This window comes from Solanum dulcamara, chromosome 12 (assembly GCF_947179165.1).
Source record: "Solanum dulcamara chromosome 12, daSolDulc1.2, whole genome shotgun sequence".
NCBI lineage: Eukaryota > Viridiplantae > Streptophyta > Magnoliopsida > Solanales > Solanaceae > Solanum > Solanum dulcamara.
In genome coordinates, this window is record NC_077248.1 from 39,699,237 (window position 1) to 39,715,585 (window position 16,349).

General features: G+C 38.3%; 1 long non-coding RNA gene across 1 annotated transcript in view; it reads right to left on the reverse strand.

The window, feature by feature from the left end:
* Positions 1–662: 662 nt before the first annotated feature.
* Positions 663–16,349, reverse strand: part of LOC129876329 (uncharacterized) — a 63,010-nt gene continuing 47,323 nt past the window's right edge. Inside the window, exon 6 of the long non-coding RNA XR_008763364.1 lies at positions 663–816. This is a non-coding gene — a long non-coding RNA (uncharacterized LOC129876329). The remainder of the gene's footprint in view (positions 817–16,349) is intronic.

Consider the following 16,349-nt stretch of genomic DNA (forward strand, 5'->3'; position numbering starts at 1 on the left):
ATTCAGGAGGTCAAAACCTGTGGTAAAATGGTCTCGGCGGATTTTTAAGATCGATATATCGAAAGATAGATTTTTTGAAGAAAATGCGCAATGAGGTAAAGTCTGTGCCAAGTACGCATCACGGACCTGGCGATGGTTTTTGTCCGAAATTAGTCTTTAAGTAAGGGAACTTTAGAATTTTTCCTAATTGTTAGTTAATGAACCTAGACATTTTTAGAACCTAATTCAGCTCTATAAATTAGCCTAATCCTCTAATTCTATGCATTCTTCTATAATTCACCTACTCAAATATTTCTCTCTCTACAAAAGACTCTCAAGGACTCCATTGAAGACTTCAAGTAAATTCACTCAAGATCTACATCAAAACTCTTAAGTACTTCCAAATTATTTGATTTTCTCACTTAAGGTATGTGGGTATTGTGTCACACCCGAGAGGGTACCCTAGGTGTGGCCGGCACTCAGAAACCATTTTTGGCTTCCGAGAGAACCACTTGGTTTCATTTCTTATTTATTCATCAGCGGAAGACTTAAGAATACTAATGTGGGCTAGTCATAATCAAAGGAAAAATAGATAATTTTTATAAGAAGTAGTTTCTAAGGAGAACTACTCCGATTACATCATCAGACTCTGTCTATGAAGCCTCTAATACTCTTAGATGGTGTCAATGACATGTCTATGGCTACCTCAAAAGAAACATCACACACAACAATAATAAAAGGATAAGGAGTTCCTTCGAATACAAAAAGGACTCACCAAATAGCTGAAAAGAAATGATCTTCAACGATGCGCCTGTTGAGGATCTCTAACACCTGTATCTGCATCATAAAACGATGCAGGTCGAATGACGTCAGTACGTGGAATGTACGAGTATATAAAATGGCAGGAAGGTAAGGACAGATATCAAGAAACTCCTCTCAAGAAAACTCAGCTCAGAACTCAACATCATCTCAACATGAATATGTAATGCAAGTTTAAAATATAATAATAAAAATAATAGTAATAAGCAATGCTTACTCAGTTGGGAGTTTCTCTAACCGACAACCATCACTTATGAGCTAGCGATGATACAACTAAGCGATGTCGTTGCCACATCCATCCAATACCTTTCCAGGGTAAAGGACATCACCATCTTGGATCCACTCATCAAAGTCCTCTGTTTGGGACTTAAGAGGCATAGCCTCCATCCTACGCTGGCTACGTAGTTCTGGGTTTGAGTCAATTAAACTTTTACCCAACTCGGTGCTCAATACTACTCCCAAAATATGTGCTCATATTAAACTCATCATCTAGTCTCATTGGACTTTAATTTAAATCATCAAAATCATCTCATTTCATGTTCATCAATCATTATACTTCCAAAAACATTATTTACATCTCATCAAAACATCTTGCTCAAAATATCATTTGCTCAAATTCATTCAAACTCAACTCTTTTTCTCTTTTAAAACTCAATAAAATACATATATAGTATTAATTCATATAACTTTCTTTTTATCAATGAAAATAATAAAAAAGCCAACATCTTTACTCAAAACATATGTAAAAATATTCATGAACATCAAATCAATTAGGATTCATGGGAAAGTAGCCATGAACAATAATTCCAATAATATGAGAGATAACAATAATAATAATATTAATGCATAAATATATCAAACTCAATAGAAGAAGAATTAATTCATCTAGAATTCAAGATTTGGATAAAACTCAACTATACCTCAATTATAATAAATTTAAATATTGGACGCATGGATGAACTCAATCCAATGCTATGAAAGCCTTACATACCTTAAATCCGAAGGTTTACTCCGAATTGGAGCACTCTTAGACCCCTAGCCTTTTCTTCTCGCCGGAGCGTTTTGTGTACTATCCGGAGTATAAGAATAACCAGAGTAGTATTTTTATACTACTAAAACTAAAACTATATTTGAGAAGAAGTATATAGAGAGAAGAAATGCTTAAGAAAGCTATATGAATAAAATGAGGAAATAAGGTGGGTATTTATAGGTGGGAAATAAGGACCTAACAATAATAAAATAATTATAAAGAAAAATCAGAAAAGTTAATGGAATATATTGATGTCATGGATGATGTTAAATGGAGGACAATTTATGTCATGAATGATGTCAAATGTATCTAGATGTTTCCATGGTAGGTAAGATGAGTTCTTTTTAACAGAATACTCATTTTCGAAGCTGCGTTTGAATAAGATAAATTCCTTATTAGGATTTGGTGTCTTCATAAGAATTGTAGATATGGAAGTCTAGTTTCATATAGTTCAAGAATCAACCAATTTGGAGCAACCTACAGTGAGATATGAATTTTCTTCTATAAATACTCAATTCCGTCACAGCACTATATCTTGCAAATATTAATTTATTTGATCTACTTATACTCCGAATATTAAGATGTGTTATTTATGAAAGTTGTAAGTATTGATGTTGTGGTTACCCAAAAATTTGAATCACCTAATTTGGACCAACCTATGAAAAGTTATGCCCAAAATACAGAGGTTGTATTATTTTCGTCGAGAATTGAAATACCGACATACAACATTTTAGGGGTTGTTACATATTGATTCATGAAATCTTTCATCCATGAAACCCAATCATTTTCTCAAGTTTTCTATCAAATTAAAGTATGGTTCTTATTATCTCTATTCCAATTACATGAATAATGATTAAAATTATGATTATGAGTCTATTTTGATATAAATTGATGGTTATTGCATTGAATTGAAGAGTTTTCCATGAATTATTCTATATTGATCTCTAGGGTTCATCATATTAATTATGGGTATTTTCAATTATACTTCCCAATAATATTATCTTTATGAATTATGTATGGAATGATAGAAAGTATATGATCATGCATGTTTTCAAGTCAATTACATGATTTTTCAAGTCAATTGGTTATGCAATTGAGTTCTACTCTAAGTTCAAGGTATGAATTTCATACAAGTTATGAAGTAAGGTGACTAAGGGACCTATGTGATGACATAGGGCCTAACTATATAAATTATGAAAATATGATTGTAATGATGAAAGGACAATTCTCACATTACAAGTATGTTATGAAAATGAGTTACTCTCTGATTTCAAACCTATGATCATGACTATGATATATGTCATTTATGATTTTTATGCTATGTATATATTCCGTAGGATTAGACCTAGCACCGAGTGGACTTGAGGTGTGGACCCTACCAAAAGCCTTAGTAGAAGCCTCATGTCCCATAAACTACGTGCCACCATAAGTTGCCTTCATAGCCTAGCTATTGGATCCATATATAGCGTATATATTACCCACCTAACATGTCACGACCCAACCCCGTAGGCCGCGACTGGGGTCCGACCTGGACCCCCCGTACATATATCTATTAGTTGAGGTCACATTGAATCGTAAATAAGACAATATCATGTAACAGAGCCCCACTGGCGATAACATTTTTATAAACTGTAGCCCTTTTCGTTTGTATCACAACATGACAGGGCAGGCAAGCCAACAAGGCTGCCATAACATAATAACATATATCATATATCATGTAGACCCAGCTTAATCAAACTGACATACACAACCCACATATACATGTCTGCAGACCTCTAAACATATAAATGACAATATATGGCGGGACAGGGCCCCCGCCGTACCCCTGAATGGATAAAACAATTTCTATACATCCGTGGACAGTATCAAAAACTAGGCTCCGATACAATGAAGCCTCTTCCAGCTGAGCTGCATGGAATCTTAAGCTGACGGACTCCCAAAATCTGTATCTGTACCTGCGGGCATGAACGCAGCCCCCCGAGAAAGGGGGTCAGTACGATATGTGTACTGAGTATGTAAAACATAATATAATACAACTGGAAACATATCCGAGATAGAGAATCAGGGGATAAGATATCAATTCAGAAACCTGTACCTGTACTTTATGAATTACAAAAACATGCATGTTCGAGTCATATCATATAGCCAGCCCTTTCGGGGGTCCGGTGAATCATCTCTATAAAATCATCTCTGTAAAACCATCATGGCCCCAGTGCCATCACCACCTTATTACAACACATCATCATATATTTATACACGTATCCTGGCCCTCTATTGAGGGACTCAGTGAATAATGCAGTGAACTGTGCACGAGAACATATCCTGGCCCGGGACTCAGTGAAAGAAGTGTTACAATATACACGAGTAGAGTAGTGAGTAACTATATGCAATTTAAATCATTATCAGAGACTCGACAGAATAAAAAAGTTAAGCTTTTATTTGAGAACCCAAGTAGCGGTGTAGTAATCTCGAGTGTCCTCTAAATGCCATTATGGGCTGTCTTAATTATAATCTCGGGGCTCCTAGACATGTACTAAAGTAAAGCCAAATCGCTTATGGAACCAGAAACATTTGTTAACATATAGTGTGTAAGACTTGGAGCCTGTACATTTGTTACCTTTTTAACATATAAAAGTTTCCAGGGAAATAGTTCGATTATTATAAAAGTTCGATATTCAGACGTAAATAAGAGATGCTAAGAATGGAGTTACCTCGGAACTAATATCATGTTTAACCTAAAACTAAGACATGCCAGAAGAAGAAAGAGAATAAACTATATATGGTCTGTACTTTCCTTTATGGGATCTGCATACACATATTTCATACCCGGCCCATCATGGGGCTCGGTAAATCATTATGGCATCATAATCTCACTTTCGTATCAAATACGTATCATAGGAAATGAGAAATAGCTTTCCACATACTAGTGTTTAACACATAAAAGCCTTACTAGGCAATACTCAATTCTTTCAGAAATTCCAATACTAAGCAGTGGATATGGGTTATGAGGCATACTTGGAGTTTTGGGAATGGAATTATCCCCACATTCCACACACACTTCACTTAAGGCTAAAACTTGCCAAAAGGAAAGAAAGATAGTTGTACGAACTTATACCAAAACATGCCAAGAGAAAGCTTTACATACCTTTTGGGAGTTACCCTTTATCCTGCTCGTCTCGTCGTCTTCTGAACCTATTCAATATGAAAGTAATATGAATATCAACTACTCTTAACTTTCCAGTATCTTGGATTACGCCTTAATGTTAATGGAATCTATTGCCTTAGTTGTTTCCTCGACTAGTCCTTTAGTTTGTTAAGGCGTTAACGAAAATTGGGCAGCACCTCCCCTATAATGTGCCCTATCCGAATTTCCAATTAGGTCCCTAAGACCTACAGCCAACCAACAACAATAACCTGCAGCAACTCAGACCAACAATATATAATATATACTCCAAACGACCTATCCAAAATACGATATCAAAATAGGGCGTCTAGCCTTTATTTTTGTGACGCCTTTAATTATACGTAACGAGGGGTCATGGGGTATCAACCAGCAGCAACCTAACCCACATTAGATCATATTTAGGCCCTGCAACAACCAGCCAATACCCCTGCAGCAGTACTTCACAAAGCAATACTTTATTTCGACGACAATTCAACCATAGCGACTACGTTTTAGATTATTTTGAATGCCAAGTATTTCTAAGCCATTTTCATATTTCCAGCCATCAATTGGGAGTGTAACACCTTTTATAACAACTCCATAAAGTCCAACTTAAAAGAAGAAACCTTACCTTACCCGAAATTGGCCACAATTGTCAAGTCGCTCCTCGGAACTTCTCTAGACGTGCTGAAATTAGGAGGACTGTTTGTATGACTTCCTTGCTGCCCCAAATTGAAATTTTTGGTTGTCAAACACTATTACATAACCTTGTAACACCTCAAATAATTAATTCATGGAACCAAACTCATAGGCTCACCTTTTGGAGACCAAACCCGTAACCCTCTCTTTTTGACTTTCTAATTTTTCCTTCACCTTTTTCTTGTTTGTTCCAAGTGTAAAATTGAAACCATGGTTCCTTAGGCATCCTAAGACACATATATACACCTCCACATGTTTAAGCAACACTGTATATACTTAATTTATGGAGCAAAAGTGGAAGCTTACCTTTGTTTTCCTTGTTGCTGCCATAACATTCTCTCTTAGCCTTAGGTTGTTTTTTTCTCCCTTTTGTTCACGTTTTTGGCTGAAATTCTGGATAAGTGAATGACTAAGGGTCATTTTAACATGTATATATGGGATGCCTTGGAGGTGACACGTGTCAGCCCCTTAGGGTGACACGTGTCGAGCCATGATTGGCCATTGTATCATGCTGCCAACTAGGGGATGCCACGTGGCAGTGGGGTCCACCCCCCCCAAGCAGGTGGGTCACCTACTTGACCCCAAGCAGGTGGGTCACCTTCTTACTTGAGGTGCTGCCACGTGTCACTTCTTCATTGGCTACCACGTGTCGTCTCTTCTTTTTTTTTTTTTTTTTTTTTTTTTCCTTTCCTCGCGGGCTCATAATCTCGTCTTATTTTATGTACCTATGTAATCCGTGCTACGTAAGTTTGATATATGATTAAGTAGCTCAAGTGCATATGACTTTTAACTTAGTAGCTTACATAGGTAAATAGAGTCCTACGACTCGTTACTTGGCCTCCTATTCCTTCCGGATTCTTATGATTCCCCTTCCAACCTTCTCTACCACGGGGTATCACATCCTCCCTTCGTTGGAGTCATTTGATAGTGTCGTAGCATATCCGGTTCATATGGTAATGTCCAAGGAACTTATGAGACATTCTGAGTTTAAAAAGGGTGGGGTGTAACATCCTTCCCCCCTTTAGAACATTCGTCCCCGAATGTTAAACAAAACCTCCCTTAGAACTTATACAGACCATCGGGGGATTCGTTTTTATTTCCTTTCACATATTTCCATCGAAGTACTTAGTATACGACTTTCAGGAGTTGGGGTTACCTGTTGACCTGGTGTTTTATGTCCTCTTTTTAATTTCTTAGGTCATCCCCTTTTCTAGTTTTGATTTTGCCACAATACCTTGAAGGAAGGCACGTCTTCAGTTCGCAACCTTCTAATTTGCCAATCGAAGATGGCAATAAGTTTCTCCTCATAGGATAACTCTCCCATCTCATGGACTTCATTTATAAGACATACTATGGGTGGATCGCTAGTACATTCGCGAAATATTTATATCTGATAGGCTGGGTGTATGGTCTCCAAATCAAGTGGTAAGCTCAACTTACCAGCCGCGTTGCCCACCTTACGCGCAACCTGATACAGTCTAACATATTCTGGGTCAAGTTCCTTTTCTTGGTGACCCCATTATGAACATCCAATCATCAACTTGAACTCTGCATGTCGACGTCGATTATCTGTATATCATTCCTCCCGATTCTGGCTTTTAGTCAATAGTTTGCTTAATCATGTCGGGGCCATTGGAATACTGGAGTAGTAATTATTATTGTAGTCAACTTGATAAGTGAGGGATAATTATTCCAACTACCTTCAAAGTTAGTCTCCCGGCTTGTGACATATCTTCTAGCGTCTAATAGTGCGCTCAGTCTGTTTAGTATCTCGAGGGAGAAATGCGGTACTAAGACCTGTCTGTGCTCCTGACCTCTTCTTGGACTGATCTCAAGACGTTAATTATAATTGAAGTCCCTTTATCTGGGATATTGGATAAGGAAACCTCACGGAACCTTACCATTCTCCATGTTCTATAACTCCCTCTAATTTCAGCAGCATAGGTGCTCTTGATTGGATGCAAATGGGCTGATTCATTAGCCTAATCACAACAACTCATATAGCACCCTACTCTTACCGAGTATAAAATGGGTGCGTAATGACGTGGATAATTTGGTAACCGTTAGCCTCGTATAGTCTTTCTCGACTCTTTTCAGAACTTTAATTGGCCTATATTGTTATTCTGTGGTTTTCCACTCGTTAACTAGTTCTATGTTGATGAGTTGTGGCATTCGAGTGCGTCGTCAATTAGCAATTAGCTAATCCTTCTTGTTTTTCTTAAGCCCTTGTTACAATTTCCTTAACGTATCTTATAATACTCTAGGTACATAATCTCATATCGTTTCTCCGTTACTAGTTCAGATTCTTCCATCTCGTGCGATCACACCAGTACTAACGTATTAAGTTCCATCAAAATATTGAAGTTAAGCGTGCTGGGGTGAGAGTAAGATCGGGATGGGTGACCTTCCTGGGAAGTCTTCGTGTATCGTTTCACTGTAATCCTTTCTACGATGTGCGGGCACTCAATTTAGCCCAAGATTTACCTTAGTGTTGTCTCGCGAGTCTTTATGTTTTGCCCTATCCTTCCTTTGTTATCTTGCGACCAGTATCGGCGTAGACCTTTAGTTCCGCTATGACCATGTCCCTTTTTGATCATTTTGGTTTAACTTCCCCTATTGTATTCCCCCCCTTTCTGTACGCACCCATTCATTAGGGTGGGCTACTGAGTAGCGCTAAAGTTCTTTCATATAGTGACCTTTGGAGCAATTTTGAGTTTTGGCTATTATTAGCTGGCATAGCTTTAAAGGAATTTGACATATAAGCTCCCCTATCCTTTATTCACTTTGTGTTCTTCTCATTTTCTACCACAGGAGGCTTTCTATTCTTTTTTCCTTGGTTATACATTTATCGCAACATCATTTGCGACCAACGCTATAACCAACATTTTGGCTTTTGGTCTAGCATGTTATCATTATCCTTCGTAGTGTCTCTTGAATTATTCGATATCCTTTCATTGATACATTCTTCTGTTTTTATACGCAGCCACCTTCTAGTGTTATGTTGTTCAGGGTCTCGTCACAAACTTCTTAACGCTGCCTTATGTAGCATTCTGGCTTCCGTTCAATTACTGGTGGCTTCCAGACCTTTCTAACTTGGTTCAGCAGGATATCTTATTGAAGTTTAGACGTCTATCTCACATTTATTGCTATATTAATTGCCTCCTCCTACCTTTGCTGTTTTCTCATTAACTTCCCCCCTTTAGGGGGTACCCGCACTTTTCTCTGTTTGTACTTTGTAGTCGTTCAATTTCAATTAGGCAGCACTAGTATTCCAATGATAACTATTCCAAGTTTTCTTGAAGCGGTGGCTTTGTCCCAACTTATATCCTTTGTTTATTGGGACGAATAAAAGTTGCATCATTTGTTCCTTAAGTTTTCCATCCTCGTCCCTTAAGGGTTCCACTATTTTTGGGGCGACGTTGTGTACACGCGTCATTTTTTTTTTTTTATATCTTAAGCCCCATGCTCTTACTGCGTTCTCAATGCAGGTCTTTTAACTTAGTTAGCCGCTACCAATGGCGCCTTATTAGCGGTCTCACTTTATCCTTGCATACTGGTATCACACTATTTAATTCATACTTATATATCCCCTTTTTAATTCGTATCCGTATTCAGTTCCTGACATCTCTTTGTGGTACTTCTATTAGAAGTTCTTTCCCTAATTAGTCGGTGGCAAATTATAAATTATTGCCGTACATCATTTTCCAACCATTGTTGGAAGAAATTAGAACCTCTAAAACATCACAGTACCCGTTTTTTTTGTACTTGACCTACCTGGTCTCCTTCTGAGTTTATCTTCGAGTTATGAACACTCATCTAGTTTAGAATTAGGAGTTGAGGGCTTGGTATTTTATTTATTTTTTTAAAAAAGAGTGAAACTCATTCGCGGGACATCTTATCCTTTATTCTGAGCCCTCTGTGTATATTCCTACAATACAAATATGGCTGGAGATACCGTAATCTGAACTTTACTACTTAAATAAGCCTTTGTTCCTCCGAAATAAAATTCTTCGAGTGAAAAGGGTGCCCCTTATCGACCACCTAAAGGGTACCTCTTACAGCTTTAGTTGAACACAGTAGGGGTACTTGGTATTAATTCCTTAGACATCTCAAAAATCTATGTTTCATTCCCTGTTCTTTGTTCTGGAAAAATTTCGGCAGAGTTTCCTCTATATTTCTTACTTATCGCAAAACCTGCACACAGAAAATACCAACAATGCCTCACAGGGCCAGCATATATATTTACATATCATATCACAGCCGCACAGGGCTTTCAATGTCATTTTTTTTTTCGCAGCAACACAGGGCTTTCAAAGTCAACAATAATATAAAAATATTGGACTTACCTCATATGTCCAACTTCAAACTGCATCTGTTGCACTTTTTGTCTGCTTTCCTTTCAAATTTCAACTTTACATTTCAATAATACTTCTACTTCAATACCTTACTCGACGAATATCTTTTTTTTGGCTTAACTTTACTTACCTACATGCTTTGTAACTTTCCATGTCGTCAATTACTTCTTTCTGTTGGTGTCGTCCTTCTGTTAAGATCCAAGGTTAGTATAAAGAATTTTTCCTATGACTCAGATCTAAAGCACGATCTCAGATGTAGAAGAAAGGTAACATCCTAAATGTCCTATAGCTTCCTGTTTATAGATGTGGCGCGCAACACATCGATAACCAAGACTCTATTAGACACGGTCTGCAGACACTCCGAGGACGAACTGCTCTGATACCACTTTTGTCACGACCCAACCCCGTAGGCCGCGACTGGGGTCCGACCTGGACCCCCCGTACATATATCTATTAGTTGAGGTCACATTGAATCGTAAATAAGACAATATCATGTAACAGAGCCCCACTGGCGATAACATTTTTATAAACTGTAGCCCTTTTCGTTTGTATCACAACATGACAGGGCAGGCAAGCCAACAAGGCTGCCATAACATAATAACATATATCATATATCATGTAGACCCAGCTTAATCAAACTGACATACACAACCCACATATACATGTCTGCAGACCTCTAAACATATAAATGACAATATATGGCGGGACAGGGCCCCCGCCGTACCCCTGAATGGATAAAACAATTTCTATACATCCGTGGACAGTATCAAAAACTAGGCTCCGATACAATGAAGCCTCTTCCAGCTGAGCTGCATGGAATCTTAAGCTGACGGACTCCCAAAATCTGTATCTGTACCTGCGGGCATGAACGCAGCCCCCCGAGAAAGGGGGTCAGTACGATATGTGTACTGAGTATGTAAAACATAATATAATACAACTGGAAACATATCCGAGATAGAGAATCAGGGGATAAGATATCAATTCAGAAACCTGTACCTGTACTTTATGAATTACAAAAACATGCATGTTCGAGTCATATCATATAGCCAGCCCTTTCGGGGGTCCGGTGAATCATCTCTATAAAATCATCTCTGTAAAACCATCATGGCCCCAGTGCCATCACCACCTTATTACAACACATCATCATATATTTATACACGTATCCTGGCCCTCTATTGAGGGACTCAGTGAATAATGCAGTGAACTGTGCACGAGAACATATCCTGGCCCGGGACTCAGTGAAAGAAGTGTTACAATATACACGAGTAGAGTAGTGAGTAACTATATGCAATTTAAATCATTATCAGAGACTCGACAGAATAAAAAAGTTAAGCTTTTATTTGAGAACCCAAGTAGCGGTGTAGTAATCTCGAGTGTCCTCTAAATGCCATTATGGGCTGTCTTAATTATAATCTCGGGGCTCCTAGACATGTACTAAAGTAAAGCCAAATCGCTTATGGAACCAGAAACATTTGTTAACATATAGTGTGTAAGACTTGGAGCCTGTACATTTGTTACCTTTTTAACATATAAAAGTTTCCAGGGAAATAGTTCGATTATTATAAAAGTTCGATATTCAGACGTAAATAAGAGATGCTAAGAATGGAGTTACCTCGGAACTAATATCATGTTTAACCTAAAACTAAGACATGCCAGAAGAAGAAAGAGAATAAACTATATATGGTCTGTACTTTCCTTTATGGGATCTGCATACACATATTTCATACCCGGCCCATCATGGGGCTCGGTAAATCATTATGGCATCATAATCTCACTTTCGTATCAAATACGTATCATAGGAAATGAGAAATAGCTTTCCACATACTAGTGTTTAACACATAAAAGCCTTACTAGGCAATACTCAATTCTTTCAGAAATTCCAATACTAAGCAGTGGATATGGGTTATGAGGCATACTTGGAGTTTTGGGAATGGAATTATCCCCACATTCCACACACACTTCACTTAAGGCTAAAACTTGCCAAAAGGAAAGAAAGATAGTTGTACGAACTTATACCAAAACATGCCAAGAGAAAGCTTTACATACCTTTTGGGAGTTACCCTTTATCCTGCTCGTCTCGTCGTCTTCTGAACCTATTCAATATGAAAGTAATATGAATATCAACTACTCTTAACTTTCCAGTATCTTGGATTACGCCTTAATGTTAATGGAATCTATTGCCTTAGTTGTTTCCTCGACTAGTCCTTTAGTTTGTTAAGGCGTTAACGAAAATTGGGCAGCACCTCCCCTATAATGTGCCCTATCCGAATTTCCAATTAGGTCCCTAAGACCTACAGCCAACCAACAACAATAACCTGCAGCAACTCAGACCAACAATATATAATATATACTCCAAACGACCTATCCAAAATACGATATCAAAATAGGGCGTCTAGCCTTTATTTTTGTGACGCCTTTAATTATACGTAACGAGGGGTCATGGGGTATCAACCAGCAGCAACCTAACCCACATTAGATCATATTTAGGCCCTGCAACAACCAGCCAATACCCCTGCAGCAGTACTTCACAAAGCAATACTTTATTTCGACGACAATTCAACCATAGCGACTACGTTTTAGATTATTTTGAATGCCAAGTATTTCTAAGCCATTTTCATATTTCCAGCCACCAATTGGGAGTGTAACACCTTTTATAACAACTCCATAAAGTCCAACTTAAAAGAAGAAACCTTACCTTACCCGAAATTGGCCACAATTGTCAAGTCGCTCCTCGGAACTTCTCTAGACGTGCTGAAATTAGGAGGACTGTTTGTATGACTTCCTTGCTGCCCCAAATTGAAATTTTTGGTTGTCAAACACTATTACATAACCTTGTAACACCTCAAATAATTAATTCATGGAACCAAACTCATAGGCTCACCTTTTGGAGACCAAACCCGTAACCCTCTCTTTTTGACTTTCTAATTTTTCCTTCACCTTTTTCTTGTTTGTTCCAAGTGTAAAATTGAAACCATGGTTCCTTAGGCATCCTAAGACACATATATACACCTCCACATGTTTAAACAACACTGTATATACTTAATTTATGGAGCAAAAGTGGAAGCTTACCTTTGTTTTCCTTGTTGCTGCCATAACATTCTCTCTTAGCCTTAGGTTGTTTTTTTCTCCCTTTTGTTCACGTTTTTGGCTGAAATTCTGGATAAGTGAATGACTAAGGGTCATTTTAACATGTATATATGGGATGCCTTGGAGGTGACACGTGTCAGCCCCTTAGGGTGACACGTGTCGAGCCATGATTGGCCATTGTATCATGCTGCCAACTAGGGGATGCCACGTGGCAGTGGGGTCCACCCCCCCCAAGCAGGTGGGTCACCTACTTGACCCCAAGCAGGTGGGTCACCTTCTTACTTGAGGTGCTGCCACGTGTCACTTCTTCATTGGCTACCACGTGTCGTCTCTTCTTTTTTTTTTTTTTTTTTTTTTTTTTTTTTTTCCTTTCCTCGCGGGCTCATAATCTCGTCTTATTTTATGTACCTATGTAATCCGTGCTACGTAAGTTTGATATATGATTAAGTAGCTCAAGTGCATATGACTTTTAACTTAGTAGCTTACATAGGTAAATAGAGTCCTACGACTCGTTACTTGGCCTCCTATTCCTTCCGGATTCTTATGATTCCCCTTCCAACCTTCTCTACCACGGGGTATCACATCCTCCCTTCGTTGGAGTCATTTGATAGTGTCGTAGCATATCCGGTTCATATGGTAATGTCCAAGGAACTTATGAGACATTCTGAGTTTAAAAAGGGTGGGGTGTAACATAACAGGTAGAGTTTACCTTGGCAAGTAGATTATCCTTTTTCTTCATTGTATGAGGAGATAGCGGGATTCCATGTAATAGCTCGCATGGTCTTATTGTCGGTTATGGTTTCTATGTCACATATGTATGATCTCTTATGTGTGCCATGATTTAAATTATGCTCTTAAAAATGCTTTGGTCAATATGATTTTCTCATGACTTTACTTATCTCATCTTATCATGTAATTTACTTGACTATTGCATCCCATGAGTTACATTGCATAGCATACCCTCATACTTAGTACATTCCAACGTACTAATGCATACGTCTTGCCTATATTGTCTCATAATATAGGGGTTGAGGTTGAAGACCATACTCATCTATGTGGCTAGTTAAGCTTTCCTATCTGGCGGTGTGTATGCTAACTCCTCATTTATTAGGGACTAGTCATTGAGTTGGTTCTTGTTTTCAAATATTATGTTATGTTTTATATTGAGGTTTAGCTAGAGACATGTCTTAGAACCCGCCCATACTCAGGAGTAGAGGCATCTAGTTGGACAAATGTTTCAAGTCTATGTTGTCATGTGACATTCTTCAATTTCTATTCATAGTTTAGACTCTCGTATGATGTTTTCTCTTTTACTTTACTTTATGCATTCTTATAATATGTACAAGATGCTTGGTTCTATCTCTTTGAGGTTTCGATTGTCGTGTTATAACTAAACCCTAGGTCGGGTAGTTACAAATTTGATATCAGAGTATAAGGTCTTCAAGTGTCCTAGGGATTCCAATATGTCGCATCAAGTAGAGTCTTATTCATGGTTTTTAAGCGTGCCACATCTATGAATAGAAGGCTATTAGACTTTTTAGGAATTCTCACTTCTTTCATGATTTATGTTGTGCTATAGAGTTTACCATAAGACTTTTTTTCCCTAACAATCTTTCTTTACAATTTTTAGAAGAATGGCTCCAAGAATACCACCGTTTCCAAAGGAAACTAATGCCAATAAAGCCAAAGCTCCCTTGGATCCTCAAGACAATGGTCCTCTACCGAACCAAGTGACTAATGCAAAGTTTCTAACTGCCATTACTATGCTAGCCTGAGTGGTGACCAACAAGGTATTACAACTCATCTAAATGTTCCTACTCCGGCCTCAAGAGTGAGGAACTTTGCACGAATAAATCCTTTGGAGTTTTATGGATCCAGAGTTGATAAGGATCCTTAAGATTTTATTGGTGAGGTCTACAAGATAGTCAACATTATGGGAGTAACTTTGAAAGAAAAAGTAGAGTTGGCGGCTTACCAACTTAAGGGTGTTGCTTAATTATGTTCCACTCAATGGAAGTTGGAGAGGGTGGATGAAGGTCTTATTGAATGGGAAGCTTTCAAACTTGCTTTCCTTGATCACTTTTTCCCTTTTGAGTAAAGGGAGGCTAAAGTATTGGAGTTCATAAATCTTCGATAAGGAAATATGGGGATTAGGGACTATGCCCTCAAGTTTACTAAGCTATCCAAGTATGATCCTTCATTAGTTATCAATCCACGTGCCCAAATGAGTAAATTTATATCAAGGGTGTCCGACTTGGTTGCTAAGAAATGTCATACCGCTATGCTTGTTAAGGAGATGGACATATCTTGGCTCATGACTTTTGCTAAACAAATTGAAGGAGAAAAGCTCAAGGAGATAAGGATAAGGTATTCTAAGAGGGCACTCTATGAAGATGGGTTCTCCAATGCTAGGACCGGTAGTAATAGTGGACGCTCTCAACAAGGCCAAAGCTCAAAAAAGAAGTTTGTTGAAGACAGGTTGCCATACCCTAAAGCTTAAGGAGTAGAAGGTGTGAATTCTAGTAGCCCTTCTTTTTATAAGTGTGTAAAGTGTGGAAAGAATCATGGAGGAAAGTGATTGATGGGAACGAGTGCTTGCTATAGATGTGGCAAAATAGGCCATAAGCAATACGAGTGCCCTGTTGTTGCCAAAAAAGGTGGAGAAGGTCATCCTCTAGGAGGCCAAGTGCAAAAAGGCTCCCAAGCTCAACCTAAGGGTGGCCAACGTAACAACCGCTTCTATGCTCTTCACGCTAGGCAAGATATTGGTGAGACTCCCGATGTGGAAATGGGTATGTTACGAGTCTTTAACCTTGATGTTTATGCATTTCTTGATCTGGGTACTAACTTGTCTTTTGTTACCCCTTACATTGCTATAAGATTTAATGTGTGCCCCGAAGTGTTAATAGAACCTTTCTCAGTTTATACTCCCATTGGTGATTCGATATTAGCCAAGAGAGCTTATAGAAATTGTTCCGTATGGGTCTTGCACAGAGTTATTCCATGTGATCTTGTTGAACTTGACATGACTGATTTTGACATATTTCTTAGTATGGATTGGGTATATGCCACTTATGCTTCTATATGTTGTAGGACTCGTGTGGTTAAGTTTCACTTTCCTAATGAGCCTATTTTTGAATGGAAGGGTAACAATTTAGTGGTTAAGAGTCGATTCATCTCTGGTATTAGGGCCCGAAAAATGATTTCCAAGGGGTGA